The sequence below is a fragment of the Panthera onca genome, chromosome B1 (genome assembly GCF_046562875.1).
Source record: "Panthera onca isolate mPanOnc1 chromosome B1, mPanOnc1 haplotype 2, whole genome shotgun sequence".
NCBI classification, from domain to species: domain Eukaryota; kingdom Metazoa; phylum Chordata; class Mammalia; order Carnivora; family Felidae; genus Panthera; species Panthera onca.
This window is the reverse complement of record NC_138342.1, coordinates 20,974,095-20,987,922: the sequence shown is the minus strand read 5'-3', so window position 1 is coordinate 20,987,922 and position 13,828 is coordinate 20,974,095. Positions and strand designations below refer to the sequence as shown.

Sequence of the window (13,828 nt, the reverse complement as noted above, 5' to 3'; positions counted from 1 at the left end):
GGGTCCACCGTGTCGCCCGCCCGTCGGTGGGGCGTGGGGATCGAGGGGAGCCTCGGTGGGCCGGTTAAGGCCCCCCCCTCCCCGTCCCCGCCGGTTTCCGCTGGTCCTTAAGCTCCCGGGGCCTCAGGTGCTCACGGGTGAAAAGGGCCGCAGTGAAGACACTGGCGCAGGCTTGGCTCCGTGCCCGGCGCAAGGGTGGGTGCCCCCAAGCAGGAGTCATTATTGCGCTTCTCCGTCACCCGCCCTCCTCTGTCCACAGACACTCACACTGGAGACTGTCCCCACTGGTTTTCAGCCTAGCGCCACCGGCCACTCGGGCTTCCCAACACCGCTGCGGGCCCGCTCCCCCACTCTGGGCACGGTGGGCAAGGGCCCTGCCAGGTACCGGGTCCTCTCCTGGACGTCAGGCCCGCGCTTCTCTGCCCAGATCTCTTTCTGGCATCTTAATTCCCTTCCAGTTGCTTCTCCTCGTTAGCTCCCACTACTGCGCGACTCCCTCCTCCCCTTCACAACAACCTCTCCTGGTCCCTGTTTCTCCAGAACACTCTGCCTGCTAACCTCATCGCCACCCTGAGTTACCACGTCCCTGAGGTTAACCCTGAGGTCCCCTGTGACCTCCTCACCCCACAACCCAAAGCCCAGTGCTCAGACCCCTTTTGAAGGCTCCACAGCATTGAGCGCTGCTGACCATGCTTTCCTGCCAATTTTCTCTCCCTTGAATTTCCTGGGATGCTCCCTCTGCTTTTCTTATGACCTTGAACCCAGTCTACCTCAATTGCCTTGCTGGCTACATTTCGTTCGCCAGCAGCAGGGCTTCAACTTGGTTTTCTTTTCTTTTCATTCTTACATACTCACCTCAGAGCTGTGATCCCCACACACCCACCCAGCCCCCCGCGCCCCGGGGCTCCAGCTCTACACCAGTCTGTCTCCAGCTCAGATCCTTGCTCTGGCTCCATATTTGTGCAGCCGGGTTCTGGTTGCCTCCATGCGGACGAGGAGAGATACCACCAGCTCTGCAAGTCCAAGACTGCATGCTCCCCAAAGGGGTCCTTCCACAGAAATCTAGGAGACATTTTTAACTCCTTCCTCTCTCTTATTCACCCCTCCTACCATCCAATGGGTCCTGCATTCTGTTGATTTCATCGGATTCTACCTTACTGCCTAGAATCCTTTTCTCACTGCCATGGCTCAGTGACAATTTAGTGGGTGCTTATTACGTGCCAGGTACTGCTCTAAGCATTGTGCACGCATGGTCTCATCTAATTCTCTTAACGATCTGGTGGAACTAGGAAGGGACTGAGGCCTTGAGAATTCATTTGCTCGGGGTCATATAGCTAATAAGTGACAAAGACCCCAGAAGGGTCTTGCTGACAGCAGAGTCCTTGATTTTTAGCACTCTTGTGCAACATTACTTCAGGATCGTGTCATTCCTTGCGTAGATCATCACCTCGTCTCTCTTATTAGTTTTCCTGACTTCAGTCTCCCCCTCCCCACAGTGTAGCTGTCTTTCCCTCTCCACTACTATTCCTCTCATTCAGGTTGCCCTCTGTCATCTCTGCAACTGAATTCCATAGGATCTGTCTTCCTTCTGTCTCTATTTTGCCCCACACCTTAAATCCATTCTCCACACTGAAGCCAGAATCCCCTCCTAAAATGCTAAGTTCACCACACCACTCTCCTGCTGAAAACCAGCCCGGCAACTTGGTGAGCTAACAAAGTTGGAAACTTTCAGAGAGTATAAGCACGTAGAAATTTAGGTACGTAACTGAGTTTGCAAGAAAGAAGGGCAAATGGCCCTGCATCAAAAATGAAGAGCACCCAGAAACGAGATGGTTAGCACATCAGATGATGCCATGCAGCCCTGGGAGTGGTCGTTAGACCCTGAAAGGTCCCTAATGGTAGGGGCCTGGGTTTTCTCAAGGAATGGAACTAAGTTAAAGTTTGGCCTCCATATTTGGCCCTATGGCCAAATATATGCTTTTCAGCGGCTTTGGCTTTAGCCTTTGGATATCTGAAAATTCAAATACCTGTTTTGATGGGGTCTTGTACATCATCAATAATCATGTGATCGTATCTGCCAATTTATTCACAGATGTCACCAGTTTTTCCACTTATGTCTTCTCTCTTCTCCAGGATCCAATCCAGGATACCATATTGCATTGAGACTTACTCCATTTTTAGCTACATATCCTTTAATCACCTCTTCATGTGATGATTTTGTAATATCATTTTCCAGACACAAAAGAGAAAGATAATACAGTTTTTTTCTAACATGGTTAATCAAATTTATTTTCTGTTACTGATCATTAAAACTCTTTCTTTCGGCATTCTCTCTCTTTTTTGGTAATGGCGCATCAATATTTAGGATTGTTGTCAACCTTGGAAAGACCTTGATGAAATTTCTCTCACGTGTGAGCTGTAAATACATAGTGTGTTTATAATTGTATTCACTGCATTCTCAAGTATATTGTTGATGAAAGAAAGCTTCCATTTTGAATAAGAATGAATCTTCCACTTACATTTTTACATTTCTGATATTAGAAGAACTTCCTGCAGACTAGAAAATTGTAGATGGCTCTATACATCTTAAACCTTGTGTCCCTACCATCCACATATTTTTGGTGTTGAGCACTGTAGGATTTTTTTGTTATGTGCCAGGCAAGGCAGCATGTGGAGGGTAGGAGTATTTCTGGAAGCCATTCCATAATCTGGTGCACCCAGCAATAACTGAACTATACAAGGAATGACTGCAAACCATCTAATACATCCCATGAAACCCATATGAAATGTAGGCCAAGGCTTTTCCCTTCTCGTCCAGTCTCCAAAGGGCTCATGGTCATTCCAATGCCACCAACATGAGGAGAAGCTGGAAAAAATTATAGTGAATTGATGTTTTTAATACTAGTTCTGGGGGATTTTATAATATTTGTTTTATTTGTTGAGATTTCTTTCCTTGTCATCAGTGTTTACTTTCACTCTTCATTTAGTGTTCATCGTTTGCATTGTTTTTCCCTAAAGAAGAATCAAAATTGCATAAGCTTCAGGCCCTCTGAAAACTGGATCTGCCCTTGACTGAGAGAGTTTACCACTCACAAACACCGGTGAAAAGCTATTAAAAGTCAGTCTTCAGGAAGAAGGAAGTGGAATTCAGAAGGAAGAGGTGGGATTCAAGAAGCAATGAGACAAATAAGTGAGTGTTAATTAAATGATAGTAAGAAGAAGAAGAAGCCATTTCTCATCTCTCTGGTACATGACGTAGACACTGTAATGCGGGTGACAAGGTCCTATGTGACCTGGTGTTTTGGCATCAGTTTTATCAGGTACTATTCCCTCTCACCACCTACTAGGAAACGGTCCTGAGTCTTTGTACGTCTGTGCTGGTGCCTCCAGACATTCTCACCTTCTGTTCCTTCTCACTGGAACACTCTTCCCCTTCCTTCTTAAGGAAGAGCCAGCCCCATCCTGGAAGCCTAGATGAGGGGCCCCTCCCGCTAAAACCGTACTGTCACAGGTCCTTGCCTTGAGCTCTTTTCTTGTCCACAACCCCCACCAGCCTGTGGTCTCCTGAGGCAGAGACAGAGCCTGGTTCCTTCCTTGCAGGACCTCAGCACCTAGCGCAGAACCTGAGGCAAGTAGGCAGTATGTTCCTATTTGCTAAATAAATAGATAAACTGAGAATCGAAACAAAACCTTTTGCTTTTCAGCTCTTACCATTTCAACTCTTGCTAATCGCCCATGATGGTGGTCCACTTACTTCCCTGTCTTAGCAAACACAGCGGAGTGAAAACAGTCCAGTCTCTTTCGGAGGACTGTGCCCTTCCTTTTGTCATCTCAGGGTACAGTAGGTGTACCTGAAAGATGCCCTTTCCGTATCCCCTCAAGCTACCCCGGAAGTGGCCTCCAGAGAGTTCCACGCTGGCTTAGGGCTTCATGTCTGTCTCAGCCTGAGGACGTTCTCTGGCTGCGGGAGTGTGCTTGGAAGTGTCAGGGAGTTACCCCTCCGGGAGCAAATTCTAACAACCAGCGATGGCTTCCTTGCCTGACAGTGGGACAATCTGAGGCGTATTCCACCCAGTCTCTCAGAGAGTCCTGAGCAGGACTGAGTTGCAGGTGCCCAGAGTCACTTCCCCTCTCCCTCTTGTGCTTCCTGGGCTCGCCTTCTGACTAAACTACTTGCAGTCCTTGTCTCGGGGTCCGCGAGGACACAGGGCGCTTGTTCCCATTGTCACCTGTCATGGTGCAGTAGTGTAGCTAAAGCAGGTGCAGGGGACTAGGTAGAATTTTCGTTTGACCCCACGATATAGCTCTGGAAGACAGTGGTTTGGAGGAGAAATTCCTGAAATGTGTGCATTTCGACAATGAATCTTTCTGCTATGAGTTTCAGGAGATTTCAAAGTTCAAACACTGAAAGAGGAGGGTCTTTCTTTTTTAATGTTTATTAATTCATTTTTGAGAGAGAGAGACAGAGACAGAGAGAGAGCAGGGGAGGGGCAGAGAGAGAGAGAGCGACAGAGAATCCCAAGCAGGCTCCTCACTGTCAACACAGAGCCCGACGCCAGGCTCGATCGCACAAACGCTGAGACCATGACCTGATCCAAAATCAAGAGTCTGATGCTCAACTGACTGAGCCACCCAGGCACCCCTGAAAGAGGAGAGTCTTAAAAGTGGGACAGTTTATAGCCCTCTTGAGAGGGAGAAGAGCACTCAAGTATACAAGTAATTCTCCAACCAGAATGTTGGCCAATGTCCTTCATTTAACAGGGACAGCTGAGCAGGGGAGACTGTGGGAGACTCAGCCTGGGGCCCAGCTTCCAGGAAGCTCAAGAACCTGCTCCCAGTGACTACATACATCCTTACTGTTTGAAAACAATCAGGACCACTTCGGGCATCTCTGTCCTCTGACTCATCACATAGAGGCAGGGCTACTGGAAATAAGCCTCCAAGAAGGGAGGCTGGAATGGTCTTCACCATTGCCTGATTTGCATCTTGCTCATCTAGGAAGGAGAAGATTACTGCCCAGCCCCTCCCAAGGCCCTCCTCAAGTCCCTTCCTGGACTTGGGGGTCAATTGACCGGGAGCAGACAATCCCCCGGGGAGCCACTCCCCTTAGGCAAAGGAACTCAGCCAGGGGCTTGGCAGGTTCTCAGATTGTAAATCTCCCTGCATTTCACAGGAAGCTTCAGACTCTAAACTGTGGCAATGAAAGGGAAGAGTTTTCAGAGCTGAACAGTGTATAGACAGATACAGAGAAATTGGAAAAGAGAATCCATCTCTGGATTGGGTCGTCTGGAGAGAAGGAGGCCGACTCATGAAGAGGTTTCCAGAGAGGACTGGAGAACGCAGATGGTAAAGCCATCAAGGGGAGATGGTGTGAGAGGTCAGCACAATGAGTGCCCTTGTGCCTTGTTTGGGGACTTTTGTGTTTATATGTTTGTGAGCCCTGTCCCCCGTGCAACCCCAAGCTGGGGTCTGCGAAGAAAAATAACCTGGCTCACAACGGCATTCTTCCAGCCCCACTTGAAAGTTTGAAAAACCCTTGGATAGGAAAATAACCTCAGGGAGCCAAGGCTTTCTGCACTTGGTAAAGCCCTAGACCCAAAATACACATAAGAACACTTCTCTTTGAAACGCCTGCAGTACTCGTATCTGAGTCATCTGAAAACAAATAAAAAGAGACCTAAACAAACAAACCTAATTGTGCACGGAAACATGGCCAGGTTTCCAGCCTGGCTTCCCCTCTGTTTTCATTAGTCAGAAGCCAATATACGCAGCTTTCATGGTATCCAGAACAAGCAAAATATTAAAAACAAATTGCCGAGGTTTCTCCCCTCCCCTCCTCCCTTCACGGTGCTTCACACAGGCCAAGTTCCTGACTTCTCCCTTGGCTTTCAAACTTCTTTCTTCCAGTCTTGATGGACAACTGCCTGCTTACCAGGCTGCCCGTGGTCAACCAGCAGCCCTGTTGACAGGAACATTCGCGAGCATCACCAAGTACTGGACCCCCAGATGAATTGAAGGAAGGAATGTTTGGGGTCTTGAGACATTATTTTGTCTACCAATAGTCAATGCAACTGGTTCGAAAATCAGGCCTGCTAACCCAAAGTCACTTAACATAGGCCTACCCACTGCTCTTTGCCAGCCCCCTGCCACCTGCCTTTTTCCCCCCTTTTTTACTTATTTCACTATGAAATGGGCATTCCATTGCCATGGCTCTATCTTGTCTTGTTTCCCTAGGATTGTCAAGCTGGCAGAATTTAGGCGGAAGCCTCTGGTGGGGAGAGCTTGTCTGACACGAAGAGCAGAGCTGAGTGCTAAAGAGGAATAAAACCTCATACCACATCATCTGGGCACCTGGATCCAGCCATGACTGAAGCCCAACTACCCTGGGTTTTTCTGTTATATAAACAGCTAAAAGTCCCCATTTTGCTTAAGCCCCTGTTAGTTGGATGGTTGTATCTTACAACTGAAGGAGTCCTAACTTCCAAGTGGACCAGCACTCTTTTTTTTTTTTTTTTTTTTTTTAATTTCTGGGAATGATCTCTCCAAAGGAAGATTTTTTTGGTGAATTTTCAGGTAAATGTCACAGGGAAGTTCAGAAGACAGTCCACTTTAGCCCTGAATCCTGTGAGAAAAACTGCCTCTGTCTCTTGTAGCGTAGTAAGACATAAATGAGTTCTCTCACCTAACTCATATTTGACACAAAGAAGAAAATAATGTAGTAATTGCTGAGGAATTTCTTTGCACTCCTTGGCTTGTTTTGATGATCAGTTCCAGGCATCTTATTCTGTGAGGCCAGGGGGACATCTAAGTGCCAAGATTAGTCTAGATCCATGTGAAAACAATAACAACAAATACTTGCCAAACAAAAGCCAATGCTGCACAGACAATATTTGGGGAACAGTTGAACCTGTAGGGCCAATAGGTTTTTTTTTTTTTTCTTGTTCTATATGCCCTGAATAGGTAGATGGGGACTTGGCTTCTTATCCCCTCCTAATAACTAACCAGAAAAAGAACTCATGTTAACTCCTTTATTCCAGTTCTCTGGTTAAGGGTGAGGGGATGACATACAGGGATGGAACAGCAGCCCGAGAAACTGGGCTAAGGGATTAGAAGGGCAAACGTATTTTAAGTCATTAGTTTTGACATTAGCAACTATCCTTCTCAAAGGCGTTCCATCATGTCTTGGTTCAAATGTCACTTCCTCCAGGAAGCCTTCCTGCATGCTTCCATCGGAAAGTATCGCTCCTTTCTCTTGCCCTTTCACGAAATTCAAAATTCTTGGTACTAGAAGTAGTTGTCAGAAGATAGAGATTATTTTTACTCACAAAAGTCTTTCTGGGGAGAACACCAGAATAAATAATTCAGTAAGCCCTTTGGGATGCGGTCAGGGATACGATCTAGAAGTACATGGTCAACTAGCACAAGATCTGGTCCCCACCCTGACTTCTATACTGAGTGGGGCTAGTTTTGAAAATAGAAGAAATATCTTGATGTGGGGGAGACAGAGGCAGCTGTGTTGCTTTGCGTGACAAGAGGGAAGGAGGCTCTTATTCAAGAGAACCTGGGAAGAAGAGGGCAGCCCAGCGGGGGGCGAGGGGCTGCTCCAGGGAAGTGAAGGGTATCAGATGTTCCTGGAAGTGAACAATAGAGGATGAAGTTTGAAGAACAGAAACATCCAGGTGGGTTGTTTACACTGCTGTCTGTGACGGGTACCATGTGTCCCTTTCTTTGTTTCACCTGCGAAGCCTCCAGTCACACCTCCATTGCTCACAAACACATTTGTCTGATGAGGAACTCTGAGGGGGAAGGGCTTCTGTGTGCAGGTGGACACAGAGAAAACACCTGCAGACATAAATCCAAAGTTCACGTTGACTTCGGAGTTCCATTTACCTGCATGCTGTCCCAGTGGAGGACAGAGCTCCTGGAGGGAAGAGGCCATTTTTGCTCATTTTAAAATCTTCACTCAGATGAATTAATGACCTAACTTGCAGGGAAACATCTGCCACAAATGTTATGGCCTGAGAATCAGATAAACTGTTGTCAGTGACCCAACTGCCGGGGCTCAATATATGTTGTGACCATTACGATCGTTATCAGTGGGCATGTGAGTGTTAAGGAGGGGCCCAGGCAGGGTTCCTAGTTTCTAGAGCTGGAATGGGGCTTTTATTTTAGTTTAGTTGTGAATTATACACAGTTCTAGTAAGCTGAGTCATATCCTTTGGTAATCTTCTCCCACACTGACTCTGGACTGGCCTTGACTAACTTTGACCAATGAGACGTTAGCAAACAGACCCATGGGAAGAGCATCATGGCCAAAGTCCCTTGTAACTGTCAGAACCCGGTGACCACCACTATGTAAACCAGCCTGGACTGGCTTGCTGAATGATGGGAGATGTGGACCCCAGCCAGGCCAACTCTATCCCTCCGGCTGACATCAAGCCAATTATCAGGCATCTTGGGGAGGGCATCCTAAGCCATCTAGCCCCAGTGAAGCCAGTCCAGACCAGAAGAACCACCCAGCCTTTCCCCAGAATTGCAAGAAAGATGAAATGTTTGTGCTTTCGGCCACTAAATTTTGGAGTGGTTTATTACCTGGTAGAAACTGACAAATAGACCATTATCACATTTAGTTGGTTAGGAAACCAAGGCTCAGAGAGATGGAGAAAATTGCCTCGAGTCAAACTTGTAGTTAAACAGTTCTAGTTTGAACCTCGTTTGGTCTTACGCCAGCCTCTAGTCCCTTACCCCTGTAGTCCTATGGCCTCCCTTCATCCGAAGGAGCTTAGTTTGAAGCCCAGGGCAAGTGCAGGGTCCTCACCGCTGCTGGGGACCCTGACTGAAACAGGCCAGATGGCTGTGCTGACGTGAGGCTGAAATGCTGGGTGTTAGTCTAAAACTCCTGACTCCTTGTGGTTTTCAAGCTTGTCTGCACATGAGAATCATCTAGGAGTTTTTTAAAATCCTGATTCCCCGGGCCAAATCAAGTAAGTCCAAGTCTCTGAGGATAAAAGTCAGTATTCGTAAAACTTCCCCTTAATTCAATCTGTGGCCGAGCCTGAGAGTCCTTATCTTCAACCCCTCCAAACAGGTCTGGTGGGGGTTGGAGAAACTGGAGCTCTTTAACCTAGAAGTGTCTCCAAGGAAGTGAGGGCGGGGCCTCCTGAGGAAGAGGAAGAGAGGGAGCAGGACGGACGGCATAACTGATTGAACAAATATGCAGTACGGCCAGCCACTGCATTATTAGTCCCTGCCCTCAAGGACTGCAGAAGTGACAGTTACAGAAGCGCATAATTGCAATCACACTGTGACAAATACCATGTTTGCATGTTCCCGGTCACAGCAGCAGCCTAGAAGAGCCAGAGTTACTCTTCTCAGCAGGGTCCCAGAAAAGGTGACAAGACAACGCACTGAGTCTTGAGGAAGTCAAGAGGAGGTCTCTGTTCATTAGCGCCGCCAGGAACGCGTGGCTACTCCAGGAGGTGGGTGAAGCAGAGACTAGTCAGCTCTGGAAGCTGGGAGGATGCAGAGGAGAATCTTAACACTGAAAGCAGGAGGCGTAGAGGAGAAATAATGACCCCCGAGACCCCATCCAAGCACTGATCCTATGTATCTCTCAAGAGGCTGGGCTCCCAAGCTTCAGACAGGGCTGGGCCTGCTGGTGGGGGCTAAGTGGCCCCAGTAGGGAGTCAGCTGGCCATTATAGTGAGGGTGCTATTTGGACTTCTGTTCCTGGAAATTCCAAGTCCTCGCCCCATAGTAATAGCCGCTGAGCCTTCTGACACTTTCCTTCTCAACTTGCAGTCACAATGAGTCACAACCACTGTTGTCGGTCCGACACCATCAGCATAACCTGGGGGCTTCCTGAAAATGCACAATCTTGACATCCACCCAAACTTTCTGAATCAGAATCTACATTTTAACAAGAGCCCCAGATCATCTCTAGGCACATTCCAGTTTGAGAAGCACTGTTCCAGTACCCTCTGGTCCCAAGGGGATGAATACATTCCTGACCAGTTCATGCTTTAGAACACAGAGTGCCTCTTGCAAGTTGATCCAAGACAACCCTGGTTGAGGGGATAGCAGCCAGCAGAAGTTGTCATCCTGGCCACAGCTGAACATAGAGTATATCAGAGGACATAACGATGCGTATGGACAGAACCCAGGGTCACGAGCAGGGAGCTTGCATCAGGAACAAGTATAGTTTGAGTTCAAGAGTAGAGCTCCCTCCTTGGACCCTTTTACCAGGGAGTGTTTGCGATCCATAAATGTTGGCACAGTCAACAAAGATGCAACTATGGATCTGCCTCCAGCCACCTTGTCCTCTCCCTCTTTTGTGAGATTCAAGGATTTGTGGGTTGGAAGACAAGACCGGGCTGCCACAGCCTTGCTTTGCCTGGTCTCAGGTGGTCAGAGTTCTGGAAGGCCCAACGGACACCACACGCGAGCCCTGGGTGCTCAGGGAGAGCTGGCCCAGGGAAGAGCCATCGCTCGCTAAGGCAGATGGAGGTCCCCGGGTACATGCTGATCGCCCTGCCTGCTAATGACTTTTCCTCTTGTCAATGACCTCTTTGCTTCAGAATCCCCAGCAAGCTGCATTCCTGACCAGAGATGTCAGAGGGACCTCATGTGAACTGCCAGCCACTGACTCGCTCCTGAGGTTGGAGGAAATAGCTGGGAAGCTGCCCTCACCTTCCAGCCTGGAATAACCCATTGCTCACTCGCGGGCCACCCGCTTGGCTCCAGGATGCTTCTGGCAAACTGTGCTCCTGCTGGCAGGCTAGACCCACAGGAACCCTGTCATTTCTGAGCGTGTGTCAGGGTGTGAGGAGGGAGCATGCAGTGTGGCCACAGGGGGAGCCAAGGCCAGGGAGATGGCCCTGCATGAAGAAGGGGAAGGGGACCGAGCCCACAGTGGACCTGAAGGGGTTGGAAATCGAAATTCTGGACCCCCCAATTCTCCTTGTAAAGCACCGGTAAGCGTCAATTCTGAGAATCATGAGAGGGACTGTGGGGTCAATGACAACTCCCCAAGCCAGCCACAAGCATTGGCTATTACATGAGCTGACTGATAATCCATCCCAGCACTGTCTCCTCCAGGAAGGATTCTCTGGTTCCCTCCCCCCAGCTTCCTTGTTGGTGTTTATTGCTGAGACCCTTAGTCCAGGAGAAGATAAATCTCTGCTAAGTTCTCCCTACCATCAAATTCTTCCTTTGAGGTTTCATTGGGTTTTAGGGCAACAGAAGCACAAAACAAAGGGGGCTTTGTAAGTACTGCTTGAGCTCAGTATCCCCACCTCCCTGGCAGAACTCCCGGTGACATGGCACTGTGGCACTCCTGTTCCTAAAGTGGTGCCAGTGACCATGAACCTGCCCCAGAATGGCACTTCCCAATCGTCTTCTCCCATTACAATCCAGATCCAACTGTTCTTTGTCTTCTAAAGCGAAAGGAAAATTCCCTGCTTCCTAGACTGAGACCCTGTCCTTTTTCTGACCCAAAATGATTGAGAGTATCTACTGCCTATAAGAGAAACCCTACTGATCCATTAATCCATTGGCCCCGCTAATCCAACAACCAATTGGCCTATTGCCTGCAAGAGAAAGCCCATTCCTCCATTGGAGCATGGTCTTGACCACCTGCCTCACGTAAGATAACAGCCAGTGCATTTCCAAAGCCTGGGTTGTTCTGTCTGAAATGATACCACATGGTCGCCACAGTGTCCTCGTCCCGGGCCAGGTCTTGGTCACAGTTCTTCCTTTGGCATTAGGAGCAGAGAAGATCAGGCTCCCAATCTCTTGTGACCAAAAGTAAGATAAGGGGACACACAGCTCCCCAAAACAAGCAATAATTTTCAATTGCCTCGTCACATAAATATGGATCGCTAAAGGAAAATTTTTTTTTAAGTTTTCTTGGTTTTATTTTTTTATGATTTTTTTTTTAATGTTTATTTATTTTTGAGAAAGAGTGAGCCAGGGAGGGGCACAGAGAGAGGGAGACAGAGAATCTGAACGGGGCTCCAGGCTCTAAGGTGTCAGCACAGAGCCTGACGCAGGGCTCAATCTCACGAGCCTAGAGATCATGACCTGAGCCGAAGTCGGTCACTTAACCGACTGAGCCACCACGGCATCCTGGAAAATGTTTTCTGACGCAGCAAGGATACGATGCTGGGAGCATGATTTATTATTGCATAGATGATAATGATGATGATTACTAATAGGATACTTAAGTATTCTGCATTTAGTGAAGTCACTTTAGTTAGTCTGCATTTCAGTGACTTCATGCTGTTGGGGCTCCCTGCCCTCCAGTGCTGGGAAAGCACTCACATAAGGACTAAGAGCTCCCCCCCAAGGTCCCTCTCAAAAGGAATGGAGAATGTGCCCCTCCAGCAAAGTATTTCCTCTCGCCTACCACCTCCTAGGACCTGGCAGGGCTCCCAGCTTCAGTAACTGACTCTCTATAGGCGCTTGTTACAAATATGTAACAAATACGTGCCCTGTGCCAGGCATGGAGTCGGGTCCTTCCTGTACAAGAACTAATTTAATTCTCAGAGCAATTCTGGGGCGTGGATCCTATTATTAGTCCCATCTCACAGACGAGGAAACTGAGTTTCAGAGAGGTTAAATGAGTGCCTGAGACACGATTCAAACCCAGGCCACTCTCCAAGCCCGTTCTCTCAGCCATGGCACCGTATAACCTCCCGAATGGGGCCACATCACCGACGGTGGGAAAACTTCATGTCCTGGAATTTCCAGGCCCAACTATATTTAAAATATCCCGTGCTTTGTGCTCGTCAAAACCCTCGAGCTTGTCAGATATGGGTCTTGATTTAGGTTTTGGCAATATGCTGACTCTTACTCCTTGTTTTCCAGGCTTTGCCTTGGCAAAAGCTGCAACGTGGCACTTTCAGAAATGCAGATCCCAGCGTCTTGCCCCAAATTTGTAAGTCAGAATTTCCAGGAGACGAGTCAGAGAATCTGCATTTCTAAGACAAATTCCCTCAAGTGATGCTTATGATCAACTAAGTGTGAGAAAGTGTCCCCCAACTATCTGCCTAGTCCTGCCAGATGCTGGGATGGGGGGGGGGGGGCGGAGAGCCTCGATAAAAGCCCCGTGAGGAAGGGTTCTTACCTTCAAGAAGCACGTACTCCAGTGAGGAGGCAAGATGGGTTCAAATCCCGCAAAGTGCCACAATTAGATAATACGCTGTGTGGTCCTCATTCTGGAACAACTTATTCAGAAAAGGGGCAAATCGTAGATGAGAGGACAGAAGGAAGAATCAGGGAGGGCCGCTTGGAAGAGGTGGAACTTGCAGTGGGCTTTGTAGGATCGGAGGCGGGAGGAAGAAGACAGAAGGCTGTTCTGGACCGAAAGAACGTCAGGAACAAAAGCCTTGAGAGGAGAATGAGCTTGGTATTTTTATGAGGCAGGGAGTGGGTCAGCCAACCAGTCTGGGGGTGTGGAGAGAGGATGTGCAGAAAGTAAGTTAGTCTAAACAGGGCAGTTTCTGGCAAAAGTTCGGTTTGGATATACGGAGCACTAGGGAACCACTGTGAGTTCCGGAGTGAGCGTTCACATGATAAAGCATGGGATTAAGTAAGGTGGTGACCTCTGCTCCCCAGCTCCTTGAATTAGGACCTCAGATGAGAGGTAATACCTCCAGCTCCCGGTGGGAGACGACACCAGAAAACACCCAGTGGTGCCTTAAATCCTGAGGCTCCCCGAGGCCCCCTGAGGCCTTAAGCAGGACTTTCTCAGCAGGGCTCCTGGCCCTGTGAGATCCGTCTTCAAGTGAAGTATCAGGCTAAGGAGGCATTTGAGGAGTGGGGTGGT

General features: G+C 48.4%; 1 long non-coding RNA gene across 5 annotated transcripts; it reads left to right on the top strand.

The window, feature by feature from the left end:
- Positions 1-257: 257 nt before the first annotated feature.
- LOC132692642 (uncharacterized) lies at positions 258-6,421 on the top strand. 5 transcript variants are annotated; one of them, XR_013554929.2, is made up of 5 exons: positions 258-381; positions 1,636-1,757; positions 2,988-3,190; positions 5,174-5,377; positions 6,235-6,421. It is a non-coding gene; the product is annotated as an uncharacterized LOC132692642 (long non-coding RNA). The 5 variants fall into 5 exon arrangements; XR_009616495.3 differs by lacking the exon at positions 1,636-1,757 and having other exon boundaries at positions 259-381; positions 5,174-5,346; XR_009616490.3 differs by lacking the exon at positions 1,636-1,757 and having other exon boundaries at positions 260-381.
- Positions 6,422-13,828: the final 7,407 nt, after the last annotated feature.